Source organism: Mustela erminea, chromosome 5 (assembly GCF_009829155.1).
Source record: "Mustela erminea isolate mMusErm1 chromosome 5, mMusErm1.Pri, whole genome shotgun sequence".
In the NCBI taxonomy this organism is placed as follows: Eukaryota; Metazoa; Chordata; class Mammalia; order Carnivora; family Mustelidae; genus Mustela; species Mustela erminea.
The window spans coordinates 113088115-113107423 of record NC_045618.1 but is presented as its reverse complement, the minus strand read 5'-3'; the positions used below and the strand labels follow the sequence as shown (position 1 = coordinate 113107423).

Below are 19309 nucleotides of genomic sequence, written 5' to 3'. Positions count from 1 at the left end.
GTGGAAGGCAGAGGCTTAACTCACTGAGCCACCCAGGTGCCCCGGGGAGAGAATCTTAAGCAGACTCCTCACTGAATGTGAGTCCTACATGAGGCTTGATCTCACCACCCTGAGATGATGACTTGAGCCAAAATTAAGAGTGGGACACTTAACTGACTGGACCACCCAGGTGTCCACCATATTGTATAATTAATAGCCCCAACATGTCCATTTAGATTTCTAACAGGTGGGTCAAACTTGCCATGTCCAAAACAAATCTTGATTCTCTTTCCTCCCATCAAATTTACTCCTTTTGTAGACTTCCTCCTCTCATGCAATGGTCTCACCATCTTCCAGTTGATGTACTTATCTTAGACCCCCTTTTCTCACTTGCTGCACACCTGGTCCCTTAGCAACCCCCAGATTGTAATCAGAATTCTCACTTCTGCCACCTGCACGCTACCATGCAGATCCCAGCAGCCTCCTAATTGTTCTCCCTGCTTCTACCTCTACTCCCCTCCCACAATATACATGCCACAGAGAAATCTGTTAAAAATACAAACCAGATCATATCACTCCTCTACCTTAAAACCTCTAATGTCTTCCCTTTTCTGAGTAGAATGCAACATCCTTACCACGGCCCGCAAACTGCATACCACCCGTCCCTCTGCACCTCTGCTATCTCAAGGGTCATCACCAGCGCCCTTGCTCCTATAATAAAACAACAGGAGCTTGCCCCTCGGTGAGTCAGAAACCGCACCAGCTGGAATAGTCGCACAAAGAAAACTTTATTTGCAGCAAATGGGGACATCATGAGGAATGGCTTCCAAAGCCATGACTCCACTGAGGAAAGGTTGACGGGTTCCCTATATTTAGGGTTAAGGTGAATAGGGAAGCCTCATATGTAGAGGAGGGCAAAAAGTCACGCACTCGCCTTAGGGAAGTGTGGATACCCACATTGTATGTTATGCAAATGAGGCTTGTGCTCATCCAGGGGCGGAGATTTTAGGATGGTAATGAGGTGAAGGTAGTTGTCCGTCATTCTAGAGGGCGCCCCCCATGGCCCTTCTGCGCAGGCGCGAGTCAGGGGTTAAGCTCAAAGTGGTCGGTGCGGCTGGCGGGCTGGACGTCTTGTCAGCTCAGCTGCTTTCGCTGAAGGGGCTGTTCTGCTCTCCGTTTGCCTGAGTTAAGAGGTAAACTGGAAAGAAGAGCTTAAGGAAAAATGTGGAAGGAAGGTCGGTGAGTAAAAGCAAGTGGGCAGTACAGCACCCGCTAGCCTCTGGGGTTTCCTCCCTGTTCCCTCTGGCCGGGGTACACTGCCCCGGGGGTATCTCACTGACTGGCTGCCTCCGCGTGTTCCAGCCTCAGAAGCAGTGTCACCTAATGAGAAAGGCATGACAACTATTCTGTTGGAAACCTTCTCCCTCCGTTGTGCTCTTGAAGGGCCCAGGGCAGCCTGCCCCCAAATGTGCCAGTTTGGTGTATTGGTTATTTTAGGTAAAAGTTACTTAAGAGACAGCCTGTGCAAGGACACTCAGACCCTCTTGTGTCCTCCTGAAAGCAGGGACTGCATCTCCCCTGGGAAAGACAGCCTCTGTACCAGCAGTTAGACACATTATCCCCAGAGAGGGGAAATTTAGAGTCCAGAAGACTGTGTAAACAATCCTTGTTGCTTTTTACTAATATACTGCTCCAGCCCAAATTCTGTTGAGAATTCCTTACTCACTGAAGCTTCCAAAGTTAAGTTTTTGTTCTGTTGTTGTTGTTCTGTCCGTTCCTCACAGATTGCCGTCTCTGCCCAAAGAGTATAAAAACTGCCCACTTTGGTTATTTCTTTAGGTTTCAATTTCATTACTGGACCTCGGTGGGCCCATAATAAAACTTTGGCTTTTTCTCCTGTTGATCTGTTTTATGTAAATTTAATTCTTAGTCCAGCTGGATTACCTTGAGGGTAGAGAAGAATTTTTCCTTCCCTTTTCTCTGCTCCGTAAGCTTATTTTATTTTCCTTCATACTACTTGGCACTACCCCTGACATATGTGTTTATTGTCTGTTTCCACCCTCTCCCACAACTGGAATGTAAACTCCATGAGAGCAGGGCCTTGATTTTGTCACTGCGGGGATAGTGCCAGTGATTGTAATTGCCATCACTATCCGTTGAACAAATGATTGAGTCAATTAATGAATAAAAGAGAAGAGCTTTATATGGAGGTTGTGATGAAAGAAACTTATCTTTCTTTTTGTTCTGTAGTTTAATCCCACTTATAAGTTAGGCATCTTTTTCTTGGTCCAGCTTTTCAGCTCTGTAAAATGTGTGTGTGGGAATAGCTATTCCTTCCCCTGACAAATCACTAAAAACCTTCTACTTCTTCTTCATCTTCTTCTTCTTCTTCTGCTTCTGCTTCTTTTTTTTATATGGATTCGAACAGAAGGGAGGGAGGCATCTTTCACTAAAGTAATTTAAAAGATCAAGGACTGGGAAGCTTGAAACCAAAATTAAATGCAAAAAGTTGAGTATTTGCCCTCATAGCCTTTTCAGAAAGTATACATGCCCCTGGAATGATACGTTGTCTTAGAATATAGGTATTACTTTAGAGTTTACAAAGAGCTTTGCTTTCCTGTCATCATCGCAGTTTCATAATGGGAAACTGAACCTCCAAGGGATTACAAGGTAAATTCCACGTGGAGCTGCCACGTGAGTCTGTGTTATCAGCTTCAGCTCAGCTCAACAGAACAAAGAGATGGGTCCTTGGAAACTGGTCTTATCAGAATCACTTAAGTGACTGTGAGTTGAGAAACGTGTCTTTCACGTAAAAATTATGGCTAGAACTCAGGAAAGTGACACTGTCTAAAAAAAAAATTGAGATTTTCGTAGAAAGATTGACAGAACCAATTCAAAGACACTTTTATCTTGGCTTCCATTTGCTTAGCTCTATCTATTAACCTGGCGTCTTCTTTATATTTTCTTCCATATTTTTTGTTCAAGAGTGAACTTTTTTTTATGGATTTCTCAATCATTAGTAGATTTTGAGACCTTAGAAGCCTGTGGTCCAGAATGTGCTTATCTTAGTCCTTTTTGGCTGCTGTAACAAAATGCCATAGAGTGAGTGGCTTATAAACAACAAACATTTATTTCTTACAGCTTTGGAGGCTGGGAAGTCCAAGATCAAGATCAAGTCCCGTAGATTCAGTGTCTAGTGAGGGCTGACTTCTTGGTGCTGTGTCCTCATATGGTAGAAAGGACAAGGGAGTTCTCTGCGAGCCTGTTTTATAAGGGCACTAATCCCATTCCGGAGGGCCCCACCCTCATGACCTAATCACTTCCCAAAAGCCCCCACTTCCAAACACCATCACATTAGGTTCAACACATGAACTTGGGAGGGATACAGACATTCAGTATGTAGCAATACTTACATTATTTTTTTAAAGATGTACTTGCTGTTAAGTCAGAAAATAAAAAAAAATATTACACTGAGGTACTCTGTGGATCCTGGAGGGTCCCAAGATCTTATTGTCAAGTGTATTTATTTACTACTTCCTCTCATGGTAGAACATAATTTAGTCTATACGAGAGGTTACTGGTTTGCAGCCCTTGTTAAATTTTTTGTAAGTGGAAAAAGGCTAACACTTTGCAAGATGAGATCGTCTCCAATCTTTGCCATTAAAAAACAAGTCACCCTAAAGTCAGTTTTCAAACTGGACTTGCCATGTTTACTATTCCTGACTGCTCTCATCCTTCTGGCTCCTTCTAAGAGCATAAGCAGCGAATATGATGTGAGCACCCCCTGAAATAGCCTGGTCAGAAATTTAAGGTGAAGTGGGAATCCAGGTTGTAAGACAATTTCTCTGCTGTCAACTACTTCTCCCCCCTCCTACATGACTTTAAATTTTGACCTGCAGGAAATGTTGGGGAGAAATGGACCTGTTTAAGGCTTTTCAGGGAAGGAAAAAGCCTTGATGGGGATGGTGGAGATCCAACAACTAAGTAAACAGCAGGGTTTGGCTATAGAAGAACTGAACAGATGTTTCTGCCAAGGCAGAGGGCATGGGTAGGATGTCTATGCAGAATCCTATAATGGATGGAGCTAAAGCAGAAGTGTTTCCAGGACCTGTTGGAGCTCCAAGGTGTTTTCTTTCTGGGAGGGTATTCAGGCAGGATGTGGACAAGAGACTTTGCTTTAGTTCTCTTACTGATCGTAACAATCCTACTCCTCCATTGCCCAACAAAATTTCACTTGAATCTCTGTCTGTTCTAGGGACTCTTGTGAGTGAGTACTGGTAGCCAGAGGAATTGATTCGGTGTCCTATGAGTGACTGGTAAATGGACAGAATTGAGGGAGTGCTTGCACTAGAGGGTGTGGTGACTATCATCCAATCTGTAGTGTATAATGAGGGTCAGAGAATTGTTGGGAGCACAGGGTGTCCAGAGAACATCCTGCTTGTCCAGAGCCCAGAGAGAGGCAGAGTTGTTGTTGTTGGTTTTTTTTAAACCCAAACTGTAATAGGACATCAGCAAGGTGGTTCAAAATTTGCCCTTAACAGTGAAAAATATCTTAGACTTGTATAAAACTTACTATATTCTAGGTACTATTCCACACATTTTCCATATATTCACTTATTCAGTCTTTAGGACAGTCTATGGGGAGGCAATTTTATCGTGCCTGTTTTACAGAGGAGGAAGCTGAGGCGCAGAGAGGTTCAGTCACTTACCCCAAGGTCACATACAGATATGGGCAAAGGTGAGATTGAACCCAGGTAGTCAGATTCCAGAGTCTGTGGCCTTTTTAGCACATGACAGGGCTTACTGCCCATGTTTCAGGAGCGGCTGGTTGACCAGACAACTATTCAAGTTCTCAAAGTCACTGACTGGAGCTAGGTAACAAAGACTGGGGGTGGTGGCAGTGGTGCATAGTGGTGAGACAGCAGACTGAGTTAAGGAAACAAATGCTTGGAGGTAATGGTAGAGGATGTTGGACCAGAAGGGAAGGCATCTGAATGGGGTGAAGGTACTCTGCATGCTACTTATGGGCTCTCTGTGCAGATACACATGGGAATAACATGAAGAAATCACAGTTAGCTGTTTGTAGTTTATTGTCTGGTTTTCTTTAGGCCCAGAGTTCATGAGTTAGTGCTCATTTTTACGGTTGCTGTGGAATTTCAGATAGGAGATCTTTAATGGGTTACAATCTGAGTTCAAAATGATCACATTTTGTACCTAGTTAAAATCACTGTAGGTTATTTTATGTTCTGATTTTGAAAAGGAACCAGATGTTTTCAGCGTCCTTTGCCTGAGAAGAGAACAAGTTAGTTCCAGGTCATTTTCAGTTAGATTTTATGACATTAGGTATCTTTCTGCCATTTGTTGAGTTTCTAAGATAAAAAAATGGGATAAATGATTGAGATCCTGTCATTCCAACAAAATAACGTGTGTTATATGGTCAGCTTACATCCAGTCAGAAGCTTAGATCAGACCACCAGCCATGGTGTAACTCTTAACATTTTCAAAACCAGTTTAGGATTAGCCAAAGCTAATTGTCTGTGTGATTGAAACTAAGGACCAGACATGAAGCTTGGTGCTTCTTGATGGAAATGACAATTGCCTCCTCCTCCTCATCCTCCTCCTTCTCCTCTTTCTGTTCATCATCCACCCCAGCAAACATTTGTATAGTGCTTTATAGCTGACAAATCATGGCACATGATGTTGAATTTGCTTTGCATTTTCTTCCCTGTTTTCTACTTTCCATCAGAGGCTAATATGAAATTATCGAAAGTTGAAATTGTTCCTTTGTCTTTTAAAACAGTGACAGGACCATATACAGTTACCAACTCTTAACTTCTCTAAAATAATTAAACAATGGTTAAAAATGTGACAGCATTAATTAGGTCACTAAGATTTGGGTGTGGTATTTAATTATTAAAACAAATAAAGAACAAAACCAGGCTTTGTAAGACTCAGAGATAGGATAATTCCAAGTAAGTCGTCTTTTTATATTATTTTATATCAGAAAATTTGTCTTAGAAGTACCCAGAGCTGATTGCAATAGTGAATAAAGAGAAAGATACCAGGAATTGAATACTAAATTACTACAAATTTGGCCTCAAATTTTGGAATAAAGTACGTAGGCGATTAACAACTGGGATTGGGAATATGCTGGGTATATATGTTATTTTCAGGCTTAAGGGTATATACTCGGATATTGTTTCTTGATTTGATATGCTGGGCAGATACCTTGGCCTCTGTGGTCTCATGTGCAAACTAGCATTCTCTGACCTGACTTCCAAAGGAAGGTTACTGCTGAGGGCCAGCTTTACAGGAATGCTTATGAAAAACAGCCAAGAGCACAGTGCTGTGTAAATGCTAACCACGAATGATAATGATACAGAGTGGGAGGAAAGGTATGTTGCTTCCTTTGCCCCTTCTGCTGTGTAGAGTTTGACCTTCAGGGAAGTCATTGTGTTTGTGGGTGTGTGGGCAGGTATGCATGCATTTGAGTGATCATAGAATATAGATTTTATAATTTTTAAGAGGTGTTTTTAAGAGTTTTTAGATGTCAAGTCAGTAACATTCAAATTTGTAAAATGAAGGCATTTTTCTGCACCAACTTTTTTCTCCTGTGTCTGAACTTGGATATATAGATAGATGAAAACAGTTTTTCTTGTCATTAACCAACTTTAAAGGCAACTTCAGTTTAATAGGCTGTAGCTGAGTGCTCCCAGCCCAGCCAGCCTCTCTCTGCTTGAGCGCAGGCAAGAGTAATTCACTCTCAGTGGGAAGCAGAAAGGGCATGTACTGTTTTCCTAAGAAACCAAAGTAAAAGCTGTGTGTCTGACAGACAGTGACATCCCCCACCCCATGGCTGTGTAGCAAGTCTGTTGAGAACCTCTCCCACTGTTGTCACTGAAGTGTGTGGATTTATTTCCTGGAGAGACTACTCCAGGAAACTGGGGTATCACTGCCGCCCCCCCCCCCCACCCCGTAAGCTCTTATCCTAATTTCTTTGCTTTCAGCTGTTACTTCCGGGAAAAGGGTCAGAAACCACAAGGAAGAGCAAGGCTACTTGTAGCCAAGCCCCTAATGTTGTAGGAGCTGAGGATCCAGTTTCCTCATGACAAGACTTCATTCGAGAGAACACAGTTCTCACCTGAAACCTTAATTGGACTCTCTGATTTTTGGTTCTCCCAAATTCTGCAACATTTGGTCTTGTTCTATGAAAAACAGAGAAGTAGAGAAGCATCCCATTTCTCAAATGCTTTTAAAATTAAGACAAGACTTGTCTGGCAAAGGCATCATGACACTTGGCAATGTCCAAAACTGATTTCTATTTTTCTGTTCTTATTGGAAAATACATCTGGGTTCATAACCTTGAGTCTATAAAAGTCATTATCTGTTGCCTCACAATCTTTTAGGGAGAAACATTTCTTCTGTTGTTCATTTCCACTTTGTACTTGGCCTTGGAGATGATGGAGAAAGCCATGCATGAACTTTAATGGCAATACTGAGTCGACTGTGAGTCTGTATCCAACCCCATCCTTCAGAGCATGCATTCTGCTTTGCAGGAAAATGCAGTGGGAAGTTTGTCTGCCAGTCCTGGTTTTGTCCTTCCTCATGAATAGATGTTACCTCTGGCATTGCCTTTCTGCCTGTTTTATCATCTGTCACCAGGGCAAACTGTCTGTTTACACCCAGCATTCAAAAGTAGCTAAAACAAAGTGCAATCCTTCCATTTCTTGGAGTCCCCACTGCAGGCAAGGCAGTCATTTGGATACAGAGCTCGCCATTCTCCCACAGTGTGGTGGGGAAAGCGAGAAAACACGTGGACTCTGAAAAACAAACTGAGGGTTTTGGAGGGGAGGGCATTGGGGGACAGGTGAGCCTGGTGGTGGGTATTAAGGAGGGCACGTATTGCATGGAGCACTGGGTGAGGTTCATAAACAATGAATTTTGGAACACACAAAAAATTAAATTAAATTAAAAATAAAATACAATAGTCCCATATAACCCCCTCCCCCACAAACCCCAAAACTTCTGTAAATACACATGTGCGTACTTGTTCCCGAGGGCCTTTGTGTCTTCTCTCATTGATATCTCAGTGGTTTATCTCTTCTGAATGTAAGCCCACAGAACAGAGTTTGGATCTAGTTGCTGTGGCATTCATGGTGTTACCTTTCACAAATAGTAGGAACTATAAATCTGTTTTTGGTGTTAGTAAGAGTCTTTCTGGGAAAAGAAGGAATAAGGAGGTAGAGATTTCTCTTGAGTCTCAAAAGGCCATAAAGCCCTCAGAGACCTTGATCTTGCTGGCATTTATCTTTTTCTCCCCTCCCCATTTTGGGTATTATTTGATTTACACCAATACGCAGGACTGAAGACTATCTCCCGGGTGTGGATAGAAGACATGGTTTCCAGCACAGACTGCATTGAGTTCCAGCTTTGATGAATAGATCTTTGATGAGTCCTTTGATCTCGCTCGATTTTTAGGGATCTGTTTGCAGACAACTGACAACGAGCACAGTCAGCAGAAACAGCTTTCAGACTTCATTTCTCTCCCATCCAGGGAAGCCATCAACCATGCCCTTTTATCTCTCCCACTAAAGCCAGATTGTGTCTGTGGTATGAACTTGCTGAGCTGGTAGTAGGGCTCTAAACTTCCTCACTTTCTGCAGTTGTACTCAAGTGAAGCAGCTCTTGCTGGACTTTTGATGAAATTGGACTGAAATGAGACCCAAATCCAATAACTCCTTAGAGGGCTGTGGTGCCTGGGGAAGTGTGTAAGGGGAGGAGTGGGCAGAGTTTCTAGCAAAGCCTGGCTCTTATTCCCACCCACGTCTATGTCTTTCCTAGGTTAACGCATCCGGGTGCTGAGCACAACCGAGACTTGGAGGGTGACATGAACAACTAGGACACTGGCCTGCCAGGCTGTGGACGCGCAGATAGGATTAACAGCCAAAAAAGAGAAGTAACTAACTCTGAGGGTAGGGAAATAAGGGCTGTCCTGAGGTTCAGAAATTAAGCCTATCTGCATGGAAATCATTTCTGGGTTAAATTGAAAAGGAAAATGAGCACAGATTTGGATATATTTGGGTATAGTATAAACTTCTTACTCAGAATAGTCTTTTCTGAACATCTTACTCATGCTGCTAAGTCATAGGACTTAATGATGGTGGGGGAGTTGAGTTAGCAGGACATTTCCTAGAAAAGGAGCACACGAGATCATACGCTTTCAAATAAGGTGGGCTTTTTTTTTTTTTTTTTAAAGAGTACATTGGGGATGATTTTTGTTATAGGTGTCAGAAGAAAGGTAACATTTTAGCAGCCCAGAGCACTAGATGACCATCTAAATGATACAGGGAATTTGTACCGAAGGTTTGGAGAGAAATGAGTTTGCTCTGGAAAGGGTGGCCAGGGAAAGCTTTAAGGAAAAGGTAATGATGATAGCTATCAGATGCTTACTATGGACATTTCTTTCTACATCAAGTGTTTCATGGACTTCTTGAAAGAGAGATATGCTTACCTCCATTTTACAGATCATGAAACAGAGCATCAGAGAGGCAAAGTAATTTGTCTGAAGTTTTCCAGTTCATCACTGGTCGAGCAGGAGTCTGGACTGGGGCAGTTTGATCCTTTCCTTTATGCCTCGTTGCCTTCACTTGAGCCAGACCTGAAAGGTGGATGCCTTTTGATTGTAAGGTAGTGCAGCTTAGGACCAGCATCAGACCTAAGGGAGGAGAGTGGCCAGGGTGAGAGAAAGATGAGGGAACACCGTTCCTTGCCCTGCATGTTGTCTGTGGTAATGGAGAGTGGAAAGGAGACAAGCTTAATGTAGTGTCCAGCCTAGAGTCATGAACCCTGGTCTCCTGACACCAAATAAACTGTTCTTTTCATGACGTTTTAATATATTTTATTCCATAGTTGGACTAAAAGCTAGTAGGTTTTAAAATGCAAAAGCATACCACCTTGTGCATGAATTAATTTGTTAATATATTAAAGAAGCATGGAGGAGGACAGTTTGGAAGCCCAGGACACTATGTCCTTGAGGAAAAGGTAGGGAGAGACTGAAGAAAGCACTGTCTGCTCCCTGATTTTACTCCAGGGTAGGGTGTGTGTGTGTGTGTTTGAATCTGTTACTGTGCATTGGGGTACAACCAGAGGCTCCAGGAGATACTTCCTGTCCTGTTTGGCTATGGGCCCACCATTCTCCAAGGGCAGAACTAATTGTTTCAACTTTTTATCTTGTCACTGGCAAGGCTTACAATTATTTTCAATTGCCCTACTCCTACGCAGCTCATATCCCACTCTGTTTCTCTCTTTGGGGGCACCAGGCTGGCTAAACCAGGTTCTAGATGGAACCCACCATTGCAGAAAATACTTGAGATGACCCTGGCTAAGGTGAAATTTTGTCCAGGCTTGATACCTATCAGTCCTGTTCTGAAGATCAGATTTACGAGTCTTTCTCATTCCTGAACACTTGCTTGCATTGGTTTCCTTTCAACTCTGAATAACCAGTAGCTCTCACAAACTTTCCAGGTAGCTCCTGGAAAAGCATCTGTCTTCTTAGTCTTGTTGCAAAACTCCTGGTCTGGGACCCTTCAGTGGACATCCACTGTTTCTGCCTGTTCTGAATCCTTTCTTCTACTGGTAATAACGACTCCTCCCATGCTACAAGCAACTCTTGCTGTCACTTCCAAATAAAAGAGGTTCTCTGGGGAAGTCTGGGTGCCTCAGATGGTTAAAGCCTCTGCCTTCGGCTCAGGTCATGATCTCAAAGTCCTGGATTGAGCCTGGAATGGAGCTCCTAGCTCAGCAGGGATCCTGTTTCTCCCTCTCCCTCTGCTTCTCCCCGTGCTCATGCTCTCTATCTCTGTAACTCTCTGTCTCAGATGAATAAATAAAATCTTAAAAAAAAATAAGTTATCTCTTAGCATGAGTGCATGGGTGCACTTGTATGTGTGTGCACATAGCACATGAAAAGATAGGCCAATCAGATTCTTCGGAAATTTAAATTTTAAACAGATTGACCGAAGAATGGAAAGTGATTGAAGGAGGGACATCAGGTGACTGTCCCTTACTCTTGCTATTAAGGTTGTCCCAGCTGCTCTTATTTCTGACTGTTCTAAGGTCTAAAGTTCAGCTTTTCTTTAATTTTAGTGAATTTGCCTATGTGCTTCTCCAAATTTCTTTTTTATTGTTCAAATTAGCTCAAGTTATTTTGTTTCTGGAACCAAAGAACTTTCATCAGTATAGATCCTTGGGGCTCCTGGGTGGCTCAGTTGATTCAGCATCTGACTCTTGATTTTGGCTCATGTCATGATCTCAGGGTTGTGAGATTGAGCCCCACATGGGGCTCCAGGCTGGGTGTGGAACCTGCTTAAGATTCTTTCTCTCCCTCTCTCTCTGCCCCTCCCCCTCTTTCTCTTTATCTCTCTCTCAAAGAAAGTACAGATTCTTACTTACATGAAATTACAACTACCAAGAGCAGGGTCATGGTCAGTGAGGTGATAAAGTCTTTCCTGTTTGAGTCCTAAGACTGCTCACTGATTGATTAATTTCATGTTGCCATGAAATTGTTCCTTCTGTGCTCACTTGAACCTGGAGTGATAGTCTTTCCGATGTTCTGCCTTCTGGTTACTTTACATAGGGCTGGTCTTCTTTGGACATTCCCTTTCCAGGACAGCTTCCTTAAGTTGCCTCTTGTCTACTATCTGCTTTGGCACTGAAAAGTTTATACTTTCCATCTCTGGTAGTTTCTCTACAAGTCTCCTTGTTTCTCTACAAATTCCATGGGGTTCCCACACAGGGTTCCATTCTTCTTTGCTGGAGACTCACTGTTTCAGCAACTTCTCCCTCCCCGGTCCATAGTCTCCAGGTTATGAGGTGAGTTTGGGATGCTGGACAGACCTGACTTAGCATCTCATTCCTATTACTTAATGTGTGACTTTACTTAATCTCTCTGAGCCTCTTTTTTTTTTTTTAAATTTATTTTTAATTTTTTTAATAAATGCTTTTCATGAGACTGCTGCCCATGTATTGGTATTGGTATGTATTGAAAACAGAAGTTTCTGGGCAAAAAAGTGTGGATAACTTAGTGCAAATTGTTAGTCTCTTGGGAGAAATGACTCTGCATAGGCTCTTGGGGTAATAAATTTACTGGTGTCATTTTAGATAGGAAATGTCACAAATAAAGAAACACAGGCCCATAGAAGTTCAGTCACTTGACCAAAGACAGCTAATTAGTTACATATCTGAAATTCATCCCTTCTAATTCTCTGTGAAAAGTACTATCCATGCTAACAGTTGTCCCAGATGCTTTGCCTGCATGTTTTTTGGTTTTTGTTTTTGTTTATCCATTAACTCTGGTGCCAAGTTCACTAAAGAGATGATTCCACCTTAGATGGGAATGATAGTAAAGGCCTGCCCCCAGAGCTGCATGAGAAATAGGACAGGTCCTTATTTGGTTTGGTTTACTGAATCAAGAAAGTACAAGCTCTGTAGCTCAGAGTAGCTCAGACTCCGGGCTCTCTCCAGTGATTTTTCAGGGCAACCCTGGTGTTCAGGCTTTCATATCCAGCCAGCAGGGATGGTGTATGGGGTTGGCCCATGTCTCAGCAGGGAATGGACACCCACCAGGGGGATCTTGTCACGCCTGCCCTGCACCCTCAATTCAGCTGAGAGGTACACATCACCTCAAAAGAGCTGAGCTGCTCTGCCAGCTCCTTATCGCTTACTAGTCCAGGCAGGCATCCCGCGGGCTGGGGGAGGACTACTGAGTTACATCAGACATAAATGAATCAATACAAACTAATTCCTTCACAAAAGAAAACCTAATTAGTCACACTGCTGTCCAAATCAACTGCTTCTCTCTTTCAGCAGCTGACACATTCCAATTCCTGCATACAACTTCATTCTAATTCCCATTAATGAAAAATACATATCTATTTTGTTATTGCCAAGTTTAAGCCTTGCCAAATTTTTTTTTTTTTTTTTAATACAACCAATCATGGAATCTTCACTGTGGTCTTAGAGGGATTTTCACAGTTTAGGGAAAAATCAGGCTTCACGTTAGGAAATAGAATAAGTTTCACAGCAGGTGATGATCTCATCAGAGGTGAGTTCTCACTTGGCTGCCTTTGTAAGAGGGAGTTGCAGACCTGGAGGGTGACCCCACAGCACCCCCTGGAAGATGCTGCAGCCCAATTCCAGCCTTTAGGAAGAATGAGCATTTCCCACAGGACTTTCCTACCGAGAGATGCTTTGTATCCCTGCAGGAGCCCCAAAGAAATCAAAGGCCACTTGTTAAGGGAAACTCGATTTTTCATTCACTCATCATACGTCATTCTTCCCAGTGACCTTGGCAGCCAAAGAGACTGCTGCCTTCTAGGGCCAATGTAGAGCATCCATTACCACACTGACAAGTCAGATTCTGTGAGTGCAGATGAGCTGTTGAGGTGGAAACGTGGATAATTAGTTGATTGTGAGTAGGTGAGTTTAGAGTCAGACTGCCTGGCTTCAAATACTGGCCCTGCCACTCCCTAGCTGTTTGACCTAGGACAAGCTCCAAGTTTGCTTACCTGCAGAAATGGGGCTGCTACTGTATTTTCTTAGATTTAGGATGCCACCATTCTTTTATGTACAAGAAGAAAAGTTGCTGCTAATCAAACTGTGACACAGCAGTGATTGCAAAATTCACCCATTTTATTTTATTTGGTATTTATTTATTCATTCATTTATTTGAGAGAGAGAAAGCATGCCCCGGCGGCAGGGCAGAGAGAGAGGGAAAAGATCTCAAGCAGACTCCCTGCTGAACACAGAGCCAATGCGGCTCTATCCCTGGACTCTGAGATCAAGAGTCAGATGCTAAACTGACTGAGTCACCGAGCTGCCCCCATATTTACCCATTTTAGAGATGTTAAAATGTAAAAAAAAAAAAAAAGAAAGAAAGAAAAAGGAAAAAAAAAGAGATATTACAGTTGAGGAAATAGGATAGCACTTACTTCATGGTACTGATGTGGGGGCTGGGACAAGTCAAATAAATGCTGAGCATTTTGTCTATCGTGCAGTAAGCCCTAATAAATGATTACTGCTGTTTTACTACCAGAGGGTAGGAGTTTGGGTAATTTCAGCAAATCATTTAACCCTCTGTGCTTTATTCTCTTCATCTTTAAAATGAATAAGTACCTATATGATCCTCCCACCCAGAATTAGAAGCATAAACTAATTAAAAAACATTTTTCGGGCCTTAGCAGCTCTAAATAGGAAACACTATCAACTCCTTCTGCCGTTCATCTTCTGTAAACTGATAAGGAAATATATTCTGTTTTTTTTTATGTTTGTGTTAATTCAGTTGGAGTTGCAAGGCCAATTTAAACTTTCAACTTGGAGTATTTATATTTCTATTGTAATTGAATGAAAAAGAACTTTATATTTTTTCTTTGTCCTACTCAATATGACTCCTATTTTTCATAGATTGTTCTATTTTATACCACGAAGGTAAAAGTTACCTTAATATAATATCTCTGTGCTGGATATATGTAAATAAATAATACCTGGTTGCAAAAGTTTTCATATTTCTGAACTCCCACAGATTTTAGAAGAGTGGTAGAATTGACTTTAGTTATATTGGCAGGGTGAGAAAGGATTATTGTCAATAATCACTAAACACAAAGGATATTTGTTTTGAAATATTATTCAAATACTAGTCACATAGAGCCTTACTGTTGGGTTGCACTTGGAATAGCAAGGAGGTAGACCAGTAGGGTCAGCTGTTGTGTGAGAGAAGTTCAATATAATTCAGCTTTCAGTTTCTGGATCTTAGTATGAAGCAGCATGGTGTTAGATCCTAGAGATGCAAAGTAATATAAGACAAAATTCTTGCCTTCCCAGAATTTATAGTTTGATAAGAAATGACAACAGAGAGTGATAAATACTATAAAAATGACATGGGAGTACCAAGGAAGCAGTGACTGACTCTGCCTGGCTAAACAAAGGAAGGCTTTAAAGGTTGTATAGGAGTTTACAAAATGGAAACGTTGGGAAAGAGTACTGCCTGCCAAGAGAACCATGTTTGCAAAAGCTATGAGTTTGAAGAAGCATGGCTTTTGTGTAGCTTTAGCACGACTACATTGCAATGAATGGTGTGTGTGTGTGTATGTGTGTGTATATGTATGGGGTGGGGCCAGTTGTGGTGGTGAGCTACTGGCAAAGAAAGTTGAGATAAGATGGCAAAGGTCTTTAAGTGGCTACATGAAGCAGTATCCTATAGGCCAAAGTTATAGGTTCAAGAAGGGTTTGGTGGTAGACTCAGTGGACTGTAATGACACATTGGCTATAGAGTGCCGAGCATCATTGAGGAACTAGGAATGATTTCAGGTGTCCAACTTGGACTTCTGTGGTCAGAGGGGTGGCATTCACTGAAAAAGAACATAGGAGGGGCAGCTACCATGAGAACAAGGCACACGGCTGAGACTTAGAAGACCTGCAATTTGGTGGGAGCGTTTCAAAGACTACCTTGAAGAGAATTAGATCAGGCTAGCGTATTGCATAACACAGTCCTCCCCTCCATACCTCATGTTCCTCATGTTTATGGAAGGAAGATGGAGAAATAGACCAAGAGGACCTAGGAGTCAGGGTACATGAGTTCAATTCCTGACTGATGGTTGCTAGTTCTGTGATTTGGGGGTGGCTCCCTAACCTGTGTTTCCTTATGTGGAAAATGAGGAGTAATAATAACAGCTCTATCTGACACATAGTAAGCCCTTGATAAATGTTCCTTGTTGCCTTTCTTGTTCTTTTCTTGTTCTTACTACTTTTACTATCTCTATTATAAAATTTTGGGTTTCCAAATGGATTCTATGGCACTTTTGGTGAGAGGAATGTTATTAATAGATACATTTGTCCTTTAATTCCAGGCAGCATAGCATAGTGGTAAAGAACATGAACTCAGAACCAGAGTATTTATTTATTTTATTATTAAAAATATTTTATTGATTTATTTGCCAGAGAGAGAGCCCAAGCAGGGGGAGCAGCAGGCAGAGGCTCCTGCTGAGCAAGGAGCCTGATGGGAGACCTGATCCCAGGACCCCAGGATCATGATCTGAGCCAAAGGCAGGCACTTAACCAGTTGAGCCACCCAGGGGCCCCAGAACTGGGGCATTTAAAGCTGAGTCTGCATCTGCCAGCCACTAGCTGGGTGACCCTGGGCAAGTTACTAACCTTTATGAGCCTTGCTTTACTCATCTGTAAAGCAAAGGTAAGGAGAGCAGCTACCTCATGGATTGTGAAGATTCAATGGGCTAGTACACGGAAAGGGCTTTGATGAGTACCTGGCACATATTAATGCTTACATAATTGTTTGTTGTTATTATTATAATCATTTTAATTTTTAAATCGTCAACTGTTTGGGATCGGAGTCCTCCAGGGGAAAAGTAGCTGCTTTTCCAGGTAAGGGATTTTATTCAGATGACAGGGCGGTCCCCGGAGAGACAGTCCTGTGTTTAGTCAGGTTATCCTTGACGTGTCCTGTAGGCCAGTGAAGCCGTGGGCCACGGCTAGCCTCTGAAATGGCTCCTCTGAATTAAATGGGATGTCTTTCTCCTCCAGATTCTGTGTGGGAGGCGTATGCATTTGGTTTGGTAATGAGTTTGCTTTTTGAGCCAAAGAAGGGAACAGAATAAAAGAAGAGAGAAGGCGTGAGAGGCAATCATAGAAACCTGGAGGCTCAGATCCTCCCAAATGGAAAAGGAGCCTGCGTTTCTGCAGAAACAAGAGGGAAACAACTCACAATCTCAAAGCTCATTATGATTTAACTTTGAGATAGCACGGAATGACAGTAATGGGACTCCCGCAGCCTGTTTTAACTATAGGCAGGACAAAGGACTAGAAATGGAGTGTATTGGTAGGAGCAGAAAGATAACCTCCTTGCTTCCAGGCTGTGCATACATTAGTGCAGGCGTGTTCTGTTAAAAGCTACTAAATCTCTCTAAAGTGGGCATTTCCCTTCCTATGGCAAATGATTGAAAAATCTTTGTTGTGTATTTACTTGAACAAATTTCTCAGAACCTTTTAAGATGCTCTCTCTGTTGTTAGAAGGCTGCATACTCATGACGGATCGTGTCAACAGATAGGAGATAGTGATGAATTAGAGGGCACATTGCCTGGCATAGCTGAAAGGAGTAAAGTTTGAATTCATCTGTTTTTTTTTTTTTTTTTTTCCTTCTGCAAAGGAGCACTTCTCTTTGTATTAGAGTAGAATATTGAAAAGAGAGAATCTGAGTGCCCTATTTTCCCACTGACTGATACTGTCATTTCCTTTGCTTTTTCACGTGTCTGTTATTACCATGATCATCACTAATATCATCTTTGTTCAACTTTTCCCATCTAAGAAGTGAAAATTGTCCTTGGGGTCACAGTGTAGGACAGAGTCTGGATGGAAGAGCTGGACATGGGTGTTTGTCTCGATTAATTGCATAAATTGGGAACTTTGTAACTTGATCTTGAGTATTAGAGGAAGTCAGTATCCATAATTATTTGACTTAAATCTTTTAATATACATCGGGTTGTAATATACATACAGGGGTTTTGAAGACTTGCAGTGGATCTGAGGAATTTTTTAAAGTTTCAAGCCAACTGAATAGAGTCACTAAAATGTGCTTCCAGAAGGTATCAAGGGGTAATTGCACAAGGGCACAGCAGAACTTCGCGTCTGTAAATGTCATTCAGTCATATTTGTTGAATTCAAATGAGGATATATAGCCCTCCTGAAAATGCAAAAGAAAGAAGAAGATGCTTTCCCCCCACTTGGGGCACTCACTCTGTGTTTCGGCATCATGGCTTTATATATACAATAAGCAGAAGATGGTATAAATCAAGTGGGCAGCGTCGATGCTGCTCGCTGCTGCTTGCTGCCTCTTCATGGTCTTGGGCAAGTCACGTAAATCCTTACAGGCTGAAGTTTCTTCATGTGAAAAATGAGCAGGTTAGAAAAGATACTTTTTATATCCTTTCCAGCTCTAAGAGTGTATGGTTTCGAGTGAGTGCAAATTAACATGGTGTGAACAAAATGCTTTGTTCACTTACTCAGCAGTACTAAGAGCATCCTAGAAGCTAAGTACTCTAATAGAGCTGTGGATGCAAAAGATAGGAACATTTGGTCCTGCTTTCAAGAGGCTCACAAACTCGCAGTTACAATGCACTAAGCTCAGTGTGCCCTGCCTCTCCCTACCCCACTCCCAGACTAAACTGGTGGGGATCTGGAAGAGAGCAGGGTTAGCCCCAAGGTTGGATGGGGCAGCTAAAACAGAAGTCAGAGGTTATCAGGTAGAGAGGAGGGGAGGATAGCCTCTGGCAAAAGGAGTAGCACTGACAAGGCATCCACCCTGTGCTGAAGGGTTAACTCAAACATGGACGATCAATAGTGAAAAGTAATGGAGAACAGAGGAACTATCTGAGACTTGATTGTGAAGAACCTTGAAAGCATTGCTGAGATCTTTTGACTTATCCCAAAGGCTTTGGGGAACCAGGAAAAATAGGATATGTGATCAGATTTCTTTCAGAAAGTTCACTTAGGTGGCACTTTAGAGTCTGAATAGAGGGAGGATGGAAGGAAGGGGAAGTTCTTAGGAGATTATTTTGATGGTCCTCGGGAAAAGTGATGAGAGCCACATCTGGAGCTGTGACAGTGGGAATAAGGAGGGAGGGACACATCTGAAAGATGGCTTAGAGGCTGAATCAATAGAATTGTTCATTTACTCAACAGCTTTTTTTTTTTAAGATTTTATTTATTTATTTGACAGACAGAGATCACAAGTAGGCAGAGAGGTAGGCAGAGAGAGGAGGGGGAAGCAGGCTCCCTGCTGAGCAGAGAGCCCAATGCGGGACTTGATCCCAGGACCCTGGGATCATGACCTGAGCTGAAGGCAGAGGCTTTAACCCACTGAGGCACCCAGGTGCCCCTCAACAACTATTTATTTGTGCCTGCTATGTGTCAGTCAGTAAGAACCATGAAGAGAATATAAGCACTGTGGAAATGCTGATGGTGGAGTAGTCAGAGTGGGATGGAGGGGGGTGGTACTAGTTTAGGTGGGCTTCATGGAAGAGGCGAGGTCTGATATAGGTTTCCAAGAAAGGAAAAGAGACATGAATTTATAGAAAGGGGTGGGGAATATTTTAAAGTCTGGCCAAGAGCTTCTGAGAAGGCCTTTGAGATGACCAGCAGGTCTGCTTGGTTAGCAAAGAGAGTCTTCTATGAATGTGGGAAAAAGATGGGGAGATAGGAGGCATATGGGTGAGAAGACTGAGCAGAAGAAACATCTAAATTTGATGTGCTCCACACAGAAAT

At 42.4% G+C, this 19309-nt stretch overlaps 1 long non-coding RNA gene across 1 annotated transcript in view; it reads left to right on the top strand.

Annotated features, from left to right (window-relative positions):
* The first annotated feature begins 3118 nt into the window (after positions 1-3118).
* LOC116590023 overlaps positions 3119-19309 on the top strand; it is a 62100-nt gene continuing 45909 nt past the window's right edge. Inside the window, exons 1-3 of the long non-coding RNA XR_004285493.1 lie at positions 3119-3200; positions 4032-4103; positions 8821-8951. This is a non-coding gene — a long non-coding RNA (uncharacterized LOC116590023). The remainder of the gene's footprint in view (positions 3201-4031; positions 4104-8820; positions 8952-19309) is intronic.